The 14,467-nt window shown below is 34.6% G+C and overlaps 1 protein-coding gene across 6 annotated transcripts in view; it reads right to left on the reverse strand.

Moving 5' to 3' along the window:
- TANC2 (tetratricopeptide repeat, ankyrin repeat and coiled-coil containing 2) overlaps nucleotides 1-14,467 on the reverse strand; it is a 293,951-nt gene that overhangs the window by 137,485 nt on the left and 141,999 nt on the right. The gene's annotated exons all lie outside the window — the stretch shown is intronic.

The raw sequence follows: 14,467 nt of genomic DNA on the forward strand, positions 1-14,467 counted from the left end.
ATGTATGCTGCAAGTACTGGTTTGTGTTTGGTGCATTGCTCTGCTAAAACATAATATAATAAATATTATATACTTATATAATATGAAGGTAGCTGGAGTTGGAGAGACAAGTTCCACATTCACTGTGAAACACTGACATACCAAGGCAGGTTATCAGGGGCTTGTTTTATATCAAAATTGGAAGAAATAAGGATGAGACACTCAGAACTTACTTAGCTCTAGCATTAGGATTTTTAACCAGAACAGGGAGATGGACAAAGATTATCTCCTGAATTCCTCAGGCATGTCCCTAAATATATATAGAAACCTTCTTTAATGTTAGTAGCAGCAACAATTTGGGGTGAAAACAATTTGAGATGTCATTATGATGTTTTCAAACTTAACTCCAGGAACCTGGTTCTGAGTTCCTCCAGCTGGGAATAAAGATGGGGGAGTGGAGGTAGTGTGTAAGGTTGTAAGAAAATGAGGCTAAGAAGAGCACTGTAAAACTAGGGGTGCTGTAAAGAACTGAAGGATAAGTTAATACTAATTCAGAAGCCTGAGGAGAGCTGTAGTACTAGTAAGCTACAAAAGGGCTTTACCTTAGTGCCATGAGATGACTAAGTCAAAATTGATTAATGCGGAAAGTGATACATTACCAAGGTATTAATAGATTTCAAAGTCAGGTCCAGATCTGCCTTTGTCATTGGGAATGATGGCATGGCAGCTGTCATGAAGGTCACAAAGAACAGACGGGAGAGAATGGCACAAGTCGCTGCAGAGAAGGATGCTAAAGTAAAGGTGTAAACGACCCAGGCCAGGAAAAGAAATAACCTGCAACTATGCTGGTCCAAGTAAAATATTGTCCTTGTCATTTTTACTACCATAGGTGCTGTGCTATAGTTCTCATGAAGTGTAGTGTAAAAATCACTTTACTTTTTGTGTACATAAATGTGAGTCTTATCAAACAAAAGCATTTCTTTTGCATATATATTTTTTTGTGTTCAAACATGGAAGTCATATATGTTTTACATTAGAATACTGCAATTACGTTATGTGACAAATGTATGGAAATAAATGAAGATCACCCAAATAAGAGAAAGCAAAAGGCTATTTGGAGCTTGCTATAGAGCAAAGGAGTCAGCCATCATCACTTGCACTTGACACAGACTCAAAAGCAGGCAGAACAGAAAAGCTTCACAGTGGGGAAAAAAGGAATGTCTTCAGGTATGCTCTGATTGAAGGCACTCAGCATGAAGAAGCTGAAGGTGAGCTACTAGAAGCCAGGTGTCCTACGTGATTGGATAGGGGTGCATATTTAGCTCCTTGTGGTTGGTCCTAAGTTGGAAGTGAAGACAAATACTAGGGAAGCTGCCAGTTAATAATCAAGCCCAGGTCATTTTGTTCCAGTTGTTACAGGGGTTATTGCTGGCTTCCTGGACTGGCTGCTGGACATGGTCATCTCACTTCCCACAAGTCTGACTTGTAGATAGTAGGCTGACTTCCTGAGCTAGCTACTGAAGATTGGAGGTCAAGAGTTCTGTTTTCATATATGGTCTGGCTATAGTATATATATATTCAGTTTTTCAAAAGATAGTGTTAAAAGTTTATTCTTTCTTTCTTTTCTTTTTCCTGATCTTTAAGAATACATCAGTCATATGTGGCTAGTAAATATTTTCCTGAAATCTTCATCCTTTTATTCTTATTGATTATGTCTTCTAATTACATTTATTACAGTTCACTCACAGCTGATTGATCTCAGTTGGCTGCCTTGGCAGAATTCTCATTCAGTGAAGTTTTATGCCCCTTCCCATGTGCTAATCACATTGGCCTTGTATGTAGCCTTTTTCCCATGGAAGGAGAAAGTTTAGCAGAAATTTAAAACAAATAAGATACAACAAATCAAAAACCTCTGAAAGAAAATACCACTTCCCCTTTCTTGACACCGTAGTGAAATTATAGTAAGTCCTCACTTAACATCCTCAATAGGTTCTGCAACTGTAAGCAAAACTACACACACAACGAAACCAATTTTACCATTGTCTACTTGATATAAACAAGAGTTAAGTTCCTATGGGAACTCACCATTATAATGAATGATGTTGAACAAAATTACATTATTCAAGGACCTGCTGCACTTTATTAACAGGGATTAAAAAATCACAGTCCCATCTGTTCAAGTGTACGAGCCCCTTTGCAGTAAATTAGAGAGTGAGATATTCTTAATAGAAAGAAAACTATGTCATTTACATATATTTATAACACACTAAATTTTTCATTTTCTCTTCCTCTGACTTCTTGGGTACATTTTAGTCATTTCATTCAACACAAACTGAATGAACACCTACTGTGTAGTAGTCACTACACTAAGCACTGTGTATACAGTGGTAAGCATAAGAGAAGAAATGTAGCAGATTATCCAGATGGTGTTTTTGATAATTTTAGTGTTTATTTTTTGTTGTTTGGATATTTCAGAAGAAATGGTTAGGGAATAACTATTATTCAAAAACTTTCATTAGAAAAATGTTTCGATGATTCAGCTATACAGTAGTCCCCCTTCGTCTGATGTTTTGCTTTCCAGTAGTTTCGGTTGCTCAATAGTGGTCTGAAAATATTAAGTAGAAAATTCCAAAAATAAACAACTCATAAGTTTTAAATTGCACGCAGTTCTGAGTAGCATAAAATCTTGCGCCATTCTGCCAAGGACGTGAATCATCCCTTTGTCCAGCATATCCACTCTGTATATGTTACCTGCTCATTAGTCCTTTAGTAGGCATCTCAGTTATCAGACCGACTGTTGTGGTATTGCAGTGCTTGTGTTCAAGTAACCTACTTAATAATGTCCCCAAAGCACAAGAGTAGTAATGTTGGCAATTTGGATATGCCAAAGAGACGTCATAAAATTTATTATAGATATATATATGTATGTCTGTATAGGAAAAAATATAGTATATATAGCTTTTGGCACTATGCAGTTTCAGGCATCCACTGGCGATCTTGGAACTATCCCCTGTGGATAAGGGGGGACTACTGTAGTTTTAATTCTTTCTTTCCTCTCTGTAGGGCAAATACCATATCATCTGTGTCATTATTTTAAAAATGCTACTTGGTGAGGGAACAGGTAAGGCGTATGTTGTACTAGCAAATTCATTGTATAGAATAAATTTTAACTAAGAAAATAAGCATCCTTGCTCTGGTAAGGTACCAGAAAATTGCATCTGTATTTTATGCTCTTGATTGTAATGGAAGTTTTACATGTATACAAATAAATTCTAACCAGTGTTCTTTCACTTTAAGACTAATAAATAGAAAAATTATTTGTATAAAACAAATAATACTTTTAGATTTTAAGGGTAGCCTTTTTTAAAATAATATCAAAGATAATTCACGTGGATTAATATAAGAATAAGTCTTTAATACATACATTAGGTATCTTGTGGTATAATACAAAAATGTATTATGTGGCTTTTGATACTCCATGTTTTAATAAAACATTAATTGGTAGATAAGAAAATTTCCTTAAAATTGGTTTGTAACAGAGCCAAACAATAGAAAGCCAGACGGTAGTAAGCTTGTCTCATGATCTTATTCAAATGTTAAAAGAAATTCTCCAATCATTTTGCATAATGACTCCTACTCCCTAATAAATTTTTTTTTCTAGCAGCAATATAAACATCAGCTTCATCTACTTACAGTTATAATTTAACTATTAAGGCTATTGAAGAAGGTAAGATAAAAGCAGAAAACATAATAATCCTAAATCTACCTCAATGATCTATAAAATACATTGGGGATTCTCGGCTAAATGAAGCAGACATTTAATTTCCCTCCACAATCTAATTGTAATAGGTCAAATAATGCCAGATGGAGATCGAGAGCAGGAAGGAAAGTTTTTCAGCAATTCAGAATCATGAGTAATATCATAACCACGAGAGGTAAAATTTGTCAAAATTTTGATGCAGAAGATTGATTTTATTGAGACTGAGTTTCTAAGTCCAAACCAGAGACAACTTGCTCAAAGACATGGACCATGAACCAATTCTAAAAGCCTGCTTGAAAGAGAACTTCTTTATATTTCAAGTCATCAACTGGCTAATAATATCATTTCAAATTCTTAATATATACCTCTCAGAATTTAAGGGGACTGGTTTGTCCAAGGATGTAGTGTTCTAAGACCGTTTTAGTGTACAGTCTGTTCCTATCTAGCTTCATGAGAAGCACAGACCATTGAAATAAATATGCTCCTTTTATGTACCTTAAGATGTACATGCAATCTAAAACACAAATGCTAGAATTTCTTTTCTCCAAAGAAAACAATGGTGACAGGAACCTTTCAGTAACTGGACACCCTCTAGCTGATGACAAATAATAAAACTGGACAAAATATATTTCAAAAACCTTTTAAAAATCATTAAAGACTTACAAGGTGGTGATAAATCATCAAGACAAGAACAGGGAGGAGAAAATCCAGAATGGAGATCTCGCGCGGGATGAAGGGCCACTTTAGCATTTGTTAACACGGAAGAAAGGCTTGAGCAAATGAGCTGTGCTTTTGACAGTCTCATGAGGTTAGGGGAACAAAAGTTGGAACCTAGGATCTGCTAAGAGTGGAAATTCTACTAAAACACCCCACACTTTGGGTTGAGACTTGTAAGAACTATACCCTAGGAGTAAAGATAAATCACAAGTAAACTAGGCCTTGCAGTCCTATTTGTATTGTCTCATTAGACTGAAAAATCTCAAACCCTGAACTTGGATTGAACTTGTCCCAGGTGGCAAAAGCAAATGAAAAGCCTCTCTGGGGAAAAAAAAAATCATCCTATCTTCAGATTATTTTTACAAATACTTACAAATATTAAATTCAGCATACAAAAATAACTAGGGGTATGAAAAGACAAGAGAATTAACAGAAATAACAGGCAAAAGAAATAGTAGTAAAGAAGATGGGAGTTACAGTACTGTAATTAATCTCAATTACTGAATCATGTATAATGTTTCCTCCTGGTATAGCTAAACCATAGTACTTAATAACAAATGATATTTCAAAGTGTAGCATATGTAAGCTAGTAAAAGATGTAAATCAGGAACTTGATCTAAGGTTCTCTGATACATGCTCTTTTAGAAGTCTGTGAATTCCCTGAAATTTATGTTTTAATAGGGAGAGAGGAAGGAAAATTTCTTTCTCCCATTCTCCAGTTCTTCTTTGCCACCTCCTAAAGAACGTAACGACTCCCAGTAATCCACAGTAGAGGCTGCAAACTCAAATACCTTCAGGATACCTTCAGGATACAAGTTTTAATATACGGCATGGCTAAGGGTAACGGTAGTAGGACTGATAAAGTGTACGTCGAACTGCAGAGTATATAGCAAGCCTGAAGGTATTCTAATTTTTTTAAATGTGCTTGCCAGTTTTTATCCAAAAAATTTTGTCTACTGCTTTAAAGTTAAATATGAATTGGAGGTTAAGATGGTGGTATGAGATGTTTTCCATAGTTCTAAGAACGACCTTTCACTGTGGAGGGTTCAGAGGGCCGAAAAGTGGGGAAGAATGATCCCGGGAAAGTAGATGAGAAAACTAGATCCACTTTTTGCTATCAGTGACACATGTCATTATCAGTCCTCAACTGAAGAAAAAGCTTCCCAAGTCAGGGCAGGTGCACAAAAATCTAAGGAACCTTTTCTCATAGGAACCCATCTCTGGAAAGTGGAAACATTTGAATCTCTCCTATCTACGCTTCCTTTCCCTTGCTTCTCTTCCAAATTACTGCCTTCTTTAAACTAACTCACTTAGGACCTAAGTTAAAAGAAACAACTCTTAGGAGATCTTTCCAGCTGCAGAGGGGAGTTTTCAGATGCCTAGCTTTAGGGTATGGAATGGGAGCTAGCAATAGTGCAACTCTGTCAGAACACACTTCGTCTCTGAATCTTATTAATTTTGGTTTGTTTAGACTATTTTTCAGATAAAACTATTACACAGGGCAAACAACCCTAAATGTTTGATTCATTTATTTTTTAAAACTAGACAACATGCGAAATGTATGTAGGTACAATTTTCTGGAGAGCTTGTTCATAAATTTTATCAGTAATCATTTCCCAATAAATATATATATATATCAAATTGTCATGTTATACAACTTAAACAATGTTGTATGTCAATTATATATCAATAAAGCTGGGGAAAACAAAGAAAAACTATATGCTCCCCCCAAAACAATAAAATTTATCTACTTAATCTTCACTAATCCTATAGTATTTTTACTACAAACTTAGATATACACAAATTAATGGAAAAAACCCTACGCGCACATATGTGCGGTGGTTCAACTTTTTACTATTTCGATATGAAAACCTGGTAAGAAGGACTCAGCATTTTTAAAAACTCATCGGTTTGGCACTTCCCTAAGAGAATAGGCTTTTAAATGCTTATAATCTTCTATCACAACATCCTATTATCCTGATTCTCTCCCACTGGAAGTGGTAATCATTGTAAAAACAAGATACACAGAGACAGAAAGTGCTCACTGCTGGCAACACTTCCACTAGTGTTTCCTTGCCTACGTAATTGTCCCCAAAGTACAAGAAGTTCTACATCCATGCTGATGTATGATGATATTTGGCTGAAATGAAAAGCAATAATTGACAAGCTCAAGAACTCTAAATGCTTCACTGAAATCTCTGACTGATGTTTCTCCCCGAACATTCCTTTGGGTTTTACACTGAAGTTTCTAACGTCTGCTTTGAACAGACATATGTCTGAGATACAAATTATGGTAAAGATGTGTTACTTCTGTAATATAGTATTTCCATATTATTCCCTTAGTGGCCTGGATTTCCTTATCCATAGGACAGTTTATTCTAATGTGGAAAGCAAGGCATTCATACACTGGTCAACATAAAAGAAGTATTATCCTCAAAAGTCATGTTTGTCTAATTTATTCTGTTGGCTTCCAAATCTGAGATTTGTTTTTGGAAATTGCACACGAAGAAAACGTGATGTTAATTACCCAGGCTTAAAGAGAAAAGCACCATTCTATGAAGTATTTCACTGTCCTGTAATAGTCAGCACAAATTAAGCAAAGGGAATGACCTATAGATAAGTTATAATATAAAAAGGGTAGGATACCAAGATCTGGTGACCCAGTAGCTAAAATCTTCGAAGAATGAATGGTACAATCTCAGAGTCTCGAGAAACTGCAACAGGAAAGGGCAGTGATTGGTATGGTTTGATGAAGTGAGATTTAAAGCTGAAGTATTAGGGAAAAAAGTAGAATAGTCTAGAATCAACTCTCCTAGGTTAGCTCTTATTAGAATTTGAGTATATTTCATATACTCTTGATCAATTTTTCTATCCTTAATATCTACTATTATATATCTTGAGTATTTACCTCTACCTTTTAATCTGATGTTTCTCTTGTTTGAAAAATGTTCCATTTTTTTAGTAGTTGCTATTATTTCATAGTTGAGAATATTTACTCATTTAACATTTGCTGAGTACTAGATAGCATACACTGGGGATACAGTGGTGAAAAAGCTGAACAAGTTCCATGTTCACAGATTTTATAGTTTAGCATAGTTCATATAGCATAAACTAACATCTCAGTTCCTTGGATCACAGTTTAGTTAATCTTGTTCTATGTAAAATATCTGTTCTAATATGGAGAATATAGTCTAAAATGGTGATTGGATATAATGTATATGGTTTATTTATTTATTTTTTTAGCATGAGTATGTTTAAAGACTGGCCATGTTGATAAGGGAATAATGTTATATTTTGAAAGACAATTTTGAATAGTGGTACAAGAGAAAGGTATAGTACAAAGGGATGGTAAATTATCTTTGTTCTTTATTCTCCCTTTCTATGTTGATCACGTAAAACAAATCAGTACTGGGACATAAATCCACATATGTTAGCTGCGCATCAGAATCTTAATATGGCACCATGAGACGGATTTCCCAAGCCCATACCTCATGAAGTGGAATGAATTACTTTATATTACTTAGTTATTGTCAGTGAATATATAGATAGGTCAAAACCCATTATGGTAAATTTAAAAGTATAATAGCATTGATTATAACTTGCTTAATAGTCAGTACAGATTAATCTAACAATTTGAAGTCTATCAATAATCTGTACAAATAAATCAGGGGGAAAGACCTACAGCCAGTTATAAGAGCAGCCAGGAAGTTTTGAATATAAAAAGGGTGGAGTACTAGGAAAACTATGGGAATTTTCTATTGGGATGCAAGGATGAGAAGAATTCATGCTTCCAAGCCACGAAATAGCACATATTTTAAAAAGCAAGGAAAATTTCATTGCTGCATTTAAGCAACTTTCCTAAAGATTCCAATCTTCTCCCTCGAGTGTAGGTTGGACCTAGTGACTTGCTTCTAACAAACAGAATGCAGCAACAAGTGCTACGATTCACCTGTGAGATTATGTTATGAAAGACTGTCACTTTCACCTTGTTTGCACTCTTCCTGCCTCTTGCTTGCTAGCTCTCACGAAGCGGGTTCCCAAGTTGTAAGGTGCCCTACTGAGAGGCCCATAGGGTAAGGAACTGAGGGTGGCCTCTGGTTAAAGACCAGTGAGAAGCTGAGACCTTCGGTTTAAAAGCCCACGAGGAACTGAATCCTTCTAACAACGATGTGTATAAACTTGAGAGATGACCTTCCACAGTTGAGCCTTGAGATGATTATAGCCCCTGCTGTCATCGTGACTGCAGCCTGTGAGAGACCCTGAGCCACAGAATGCAGTCAGCTAAGTCACATCTACATTTCTCATCCACAAAAACTGCGAGATATTAATGTTATTTTTTAAAGTTACTAAGTATTATGGTAATTTGTTATATAGCAATATATAACTAATACAAGGATCTATTCTCAAGGGTACTCAATAATAATAAATAGAACTTAAGCAACACCCCCATAAGTCTTATAAATAGTATAATGAGTAACTTCTGGATAAGGAAAAACAAAAAGGCAAGGAGATTTAAGTGACTTAGAGATAAAGAACTGAAGTGGTGACATCGGATATGAATCAGAATTCACAAATCTTTAGTTTCTTGGGTGTCAAAACACAAGTCAAGAATACATTTCTGTCCTTTGCTCCCATATAATTTTTCATTAACATTGGGCTGTAGGACTATACATATACTGCTTAGGAAAAGAAAAACACAAAAATACATTTATTTTCAGAAATAAATCTATAATAATATATACATGTGAGAGATGTTATTAGCCATAATAACTGATGTTCTAGATATTACACTAAGTAAATTATGTGTATTTTCTTATTTAATCATTACTAACACCTTATGGAGTGGTAATATTGCTATCTTCACTTTACAGACAAGGAACCAGAGGATTAGAAAGATTCATATAAATTATACAGCTAGTATGTGTCACAGCTAGAACTGAATCCAAGCTTGCCTGATCCCAGAGCCTGAGCTATTTACCGTTATGAAAAAACCGCCTTCATTGAAAAAACAAAAAAACAAAAAAACAAAAACCACACAACTTAGTATCTATACATAGACATCGACTGCTTGTGAAAACAGACCAATGACTAAAGATTAGAGGTGTAATTTTATCCTCTTTGTGAAGCACTCATAAAAGAGCCTTACCTACAGCATTCCTAGAGAAAAGGCAGTAAAGGTTCTAAAATGCTCTAAGTATAGCTAAGATATATATAGCACTAATTCTGGACCACATAATTGTTATTATTTTACATATTTTAATTCATTATATTTTCACAGCATTCTTATGGTGTTTTATAGATAAGGAAATTAACCATTCTTATGGTTAAATAATTTGCCCAAGGGTCACATGAGTAGTAAGTGGCAGAGCTAGTATTTAAACTCTGTCTGGCTCCAGTTCTCTATTTTAAACTAGTGTAGTTTAGTTTACTCCAAATCAGAGCACTTTAGTGCCTCAAAACCAGAAGTTAAAATGGTTTTCAGAGTTAATGGGAAAACTGTCCATTTGGATACCTACCTAAATTATAGATCTAAGCACCACACTCATAGGCTAAGTCTTCAGAATTTGTGATGCAAAAACACCTTGAGAAAAGTTAACCTAAAAGTTAGTGTGATGAGACTAGTAATCTTTTAAACAATGATAAAATATAAATCAGGAAAACAACTAAAAATGTTCAAAGTGAAAAGTTTTATTCAACAAAGCATCTGTCCACTGAAATAACTTTCTAACATGTTGAGAACTTATTAGTGGATAGGGAAGTATGGGAAAGAAAAGCTAGTCATATTCATATTCTAGTCCTTTGGTATACTTATTTTCATAACCTATAACCATGCAGTATCTCTCATCTTTAAAATATACTAAAATTATTTGTTTCTTTGCTTCTGATCCCTATTTTCTATACTGACTTTCTATACTGATTAGGGCAGCACTGCAGTTCGATTATTTCCTCCATTGGACTTACAAGTCTGTCTACTATCCAACTTTCAGAATTTCTTTTGGTTCTAATAATTGTACCACTAACGGCCTTTGTTTCCCTTTAACCTTTACAACAGTATTTCCTTATGCCCTTTTTTGGGGGGGTGGGGAAAATGTGTGTCACTGACTGCTTTGAGAACCAGTTATAGAAAGAAGCACATATGTACATGTAGAATAGTGTTTGTACATAATTTTAAGGAGTTTAGGAACCCCTCCCATTAAGCTCACCAATTTAACTGAGGTTAAAAATTCTGCTTTACACTTAAATATTGTGTTTACAACATAGTAGACATAAAGAATACAAACACAACATAACAGGAGATGTGAATTGGAAGAGAAAGTCTCCTGGTACCCAAATGGCAATCAAAAATAATATAGAGGGTTTTATTTATAAATGTAAAATTCAAAGCAAAACAAATGAAGCATGCCTATTTAGGATAAAAATAACATTTGATAACATTTTCAGGAAAAAAAATGAAAGGAAGAAAATGAGAAAATAAATCACCCCTTTCTTTTAAATAAAATGACCGTGATCATACAGGAGTTAGGAAAAGAGGTTTCAAGGAACTACTCACTTTAAATAAAACGTTTTATTTATCTATAGTGGCCTATACTTGTGCTGTATATAGAATATACAATGCTGATAAGTAATTCAAATAAAAAATCTCTTACAAATTCAAACACACACACACACACACACACACACACACACAAATATGCACCAAATAACTCTCATAAAACTCTCTTCCATTCTTGAGTTTCAAATTTTGTCATCACCTTAAATAACACTGTTCTTTTGCAGGATGGTGCTACTTAAAAAAAAAATTAAAAGGTTCTATTATAAAAAGATAAATCTCAAATTTCTCTGAAAATATTTGGTATGAATAAAAAGCCTGTCTACTTTTAGAACACTGGTCTGGACTTTGGTCCTTAACATGTAGTCAAAAGTCCTATAAAACTGTCAACTTGGCCTGCTATCTGTATCAAGGTTCATTTCTACACTTGAAATTATTTATTTATTATGATGTGCAACATAAAAACTAAAAAAAAAAAAACAAAACAAAAAACCCCCTAAGATATAAAGAATATGCCACCCTTCAACAGCATCTGATTACTGAATATTTTCAGTAGAAATTCATTGTAGAAATTTTAGGAAATGAAAAGTGTAATGATGATGAACAGGAACACTGCTAATATCTCATGATTTTGTCTGAGCTAAGCACTTGGCATATACATTATTTTATTTAATCCTAACAACCCTCTGAGTTATACCTATCATTTAAAAAAACACATTTTTTCACAATTTTACAGATAAAAAATTTAAGGCTATGAAAGTTACATGTAGTCACACAGTAGGCAACAAAGTCAGAAATTAAACCCAGAACTAAGTCCAAAACTTGAGCTCCCATTCACTAATATATGCTGCCCAAGAGAGAAAATTAAAACCACCTGTAACTCCATTACCCAGACACAACCACTGCTAACATGAGCATTATTTCACCAGCCCCACTTGCTCCTGACTTCCCAACAATCCCAATTCTCTTCCTCTTTAGGCAACCAATGTTAGTTTCACGAATTCTTCTAGAAAATTTTGCCTATGAATGTATATTTATGTATCTATACAAATACATATTTAACTTGTTAAATTACAGAAATAACGTCATGTTATATATAATGTTGCGGTGACAGGAAATTTAAGCAGAGAGATGTTACATGACACATTCAAGATCAAAAGACTAGTAAGGGGAAAGTCAGAATTGAAACACTGTAAGACACATTTAACAAAAAATGACTCTAAATCTTAACATCTCTTTTTTTCCTGATTATTTAGAAAACTCTTTAAGACCTTGTGTCAGACCTCAGGATTATCACTATAATAACAACAAAATTAACTAACATTTATGAGCATTTACTATGAGCCAAGCATTCTGCTAAGTGCTTTACATTTATTAATCTGATTTAAGATTATGCCCCCATTTTTACAGATGAGGAAACCAAGGCTTTAAAAAGACTAAGTGACTTGCCTAAAATCATACAGCTAATAAGTAATACTACAGGCAGAGTGGTTATGAATTTGTTCTCTTCTTTTGGGAATTGTTTTATTGAAATCAGTGATGTTAGTTACCCTAAAAATAGAATACAGCCCTGTCTCATACTTGTGACCTGCTTGTGACCCTATACAAGTCACTTAATTTCCACTGCTGTAAGATGATTATCAAACACAATTCACTTAACATTCCCTACTCTGGTAGTTTAGTTATGTAACATCATCAGTCATCTCCATGGTTTCAGTTGCAGAACCAAAACATATTGTTTACTTGTGTTTTTCTCACATTTTCTGTATACAAGAAAACTGATTTGAAGAAAAGTAAAACTTAAATTAGGTATTTTAGAATCTAATGCTGTGCAGACTGAATCTCCCAATTTATTATTCTGGATGAACAGTATTATCCTGGTGTAGCTTTCCCTAGACTTTCAGACCAAATATCAATGATTAGTTCTGGTTTGATCTACAGTTTCCTTTTCATATAGGACAACACTGAAAACCAGACACGGGTACATAGAACCAGGTACAAAAAACAAAACAAGAAGAATATATGTTTCTCAGACACAAAAGCTTTATTCTTCCAACGCGAAATACAGGCACTAAAAAGTTTAAATTTAGACAATACAGAAAAAACATCCCCAATTATTCCTCAGAAGTCAACAGCAGAATGATCCCTACAGACTTCCAGCCCTGTTCATTGGACGAGCACTGGATAATGCTGTAAGCAGCCTGCAGGAGCCTTGCAACCCAGGTGGCTCTCAAAGTAGGGAAGTTCAACCAGCTGTTTCAGCATCACCTGGGAATTTGTTAGAAAAACAGATTCTCAACCCACCCCAGGCTTACAGAAGCAGAAACTCTGGGGGTGGGCCCAGCAATCTGCGTTTGAACAAGTCTTCCAGGTAATTCTGAAGTATGCTAGAAAGTGAGAACCACTGATCTCACTTCTGGCTTATAACTGTTGCCTCTGTGAGATATAATATTTTCCTAAATTTGCATATGATAATAAGTAATGGACAAGAAGATATCAGAACACTAGCTTTAACTGCATTATTATGTAATTATATGAGTATACAATAAAATATGATCATTACTCTGTTAACGTATCCTATGTAAGGGAAATTCAAAAAGAATGGACAGTTATTTGTTTGCTTTACAGTGTACTGAATTCATTTATTTATTGTTAATTTTTGGTACTATGTGGAAGCTTCAACCCTCAGGTCACTACTCTTATCTTAGTAGAAACTTATTATCAGAGAGTTTAATAACTTTATTATAAAAGAGCACAGCACTAAGAAGTTCCTGTGCTTTAAACCTGCCTTCACATAAGAAAAGAAGAGCCTGCAGAGCACGACAATTAACATTTTGGCAACATGTTTTAGTTTCTTCATGGCTTTCTGAAAATCTTAACTGAGGTTTAGTTTGGTTCAATTCCAATTCAGAAAAAATTCATGCTTATGGAAAATATACGTAAATAACAAGGATAAGATTTTTCATAGTGATTCCGCCATGGCATTGCAACAAACAGCAGCTACCTGGCTTCTTGACAAGGGCTAGATTATATAAAGGATGGGCAATCAGGAAGTGAAAACTCAGTCTCCTTTACAATCATTCTTACTTGCAAATCTGGGGGGTAAAAAAAGGCCTTGGACAGGGTTTCTCTTCCAAAACTCAATGCAGGAAAAGGGAATTAGTGCATTTATTTGTTTTACTTCTTTACACCAAAATCTGTGTGAACAAACACAAAGCACAATATTCTATTGCCCAAAAAATGTGACAATACCTCAAAACATGAAAAGGATTTTTCTAACAAACGTGCTACTGTGCCATTTAAAGAGCTATTTCGTTCCTTTTAGAAAAAGAAACTCTGGTTCTTAATACATAACTGTGATTGACTTAAAAATGAATATTCATCTACTACAGTCGATGACACCCAGGGTTCTGCACTCTGAAAGTGAAATCACTAAGTCTTTTAATATTCAAAAGTGATTC

The sequence above is a fragment of the Pteropus alecto genome, unplaced genomic scaffold (assembly GCF_000325575.1).
Source record: "Pteropus alecto unplaced genomic scaffold, ASM32557v1 scaffold134, whole genome shotgun sequence".
Classification (NCBI taxonomy): Eukaryota; Metazoa; Chordata; class Mammalia; order Chiroptera; family Pteropodidae; genus Pteropus; species Pteropus alecto.